Genomic DNA, 822 nt, shown 5'->3' with positions numbered 1-822 from the left:
GCATTTAAATTAACATTATGTTTTTCTTCCAACAGTAACATTTACTGTTTCTATAAGTGCCTGATAGATTGTCTAATAGTCATAACCCTACACTATAAGTGTGAATTAAAACTCAAGTGGTTTGTTATCCTGTCATTATTCTGAAATGTAAGTCAAGTTCATATCACTTGATTCCTTACAAATGACTTTATGGGTTCCCTTTTAACAAAGGGACTACAATCTTCATAACCAAATATAATTTACAGGGAAAAAAACATGGGGGAAAACAACAATACGGTAATTTATTCAAAAGATAGCAGTAGGGTAATTATTAAAGCATCTCTTTCAGTCAAAGAAGAAAGTTGAATTGAGAAATGTATGTGTTTGAGTGTGTGGGAGGGGGATAAGACTAAAACTAACTTAGTAGGTTTATTTCTGATAATATATAATTATATATATATACATCTTTTTTTTTTTTTTGGAATAATTGACATAAACTATCTCCATCTGTATAGCAAAACATACTATACCTCATTTCTCATTTGAATGTAGTAATTGATAAAGATGATTTGCTCATTTGTTCAGTTCCTTATAGGGACTATAACTGATGAGACACTAATCGCTAGTTTGCTGTTCACGGTACTTGCCATTCATATTTTCAGTTTCTTGCAAAATTTACAGAAGGAAATTTACAGTTTTTAAATAATTGTTTTCACAATGGATAATGGGTAAAATTTAAAATTTCATAGTAGTGAAAACAACATCACTAACATTCTAACGGGAAGAATGGTAAAGAGACAAATTATTCTTCTGTCATTACATCAAGCAATGTGTTGCGATCAC

Source organism: Rhinopithecus roxellana, chromosome 1 (genome assembly GCF_007565055.1).
Source record: "Rhinopithecus roxellana isolate Shanxi Qingling chromosome 1, ASM756505v1, whole genome shotgun sequence".
In the NCBI taxonomy this organism is placed as follows: Eukaryota; Metazoa; Chordata; class Mammalia; order Primates; family Cercopithecidae; genus Rhinopithecus; species Rhinopithecus roxellana.
This window is presented reverse-complemented; position numbering follows the sequence as displayed.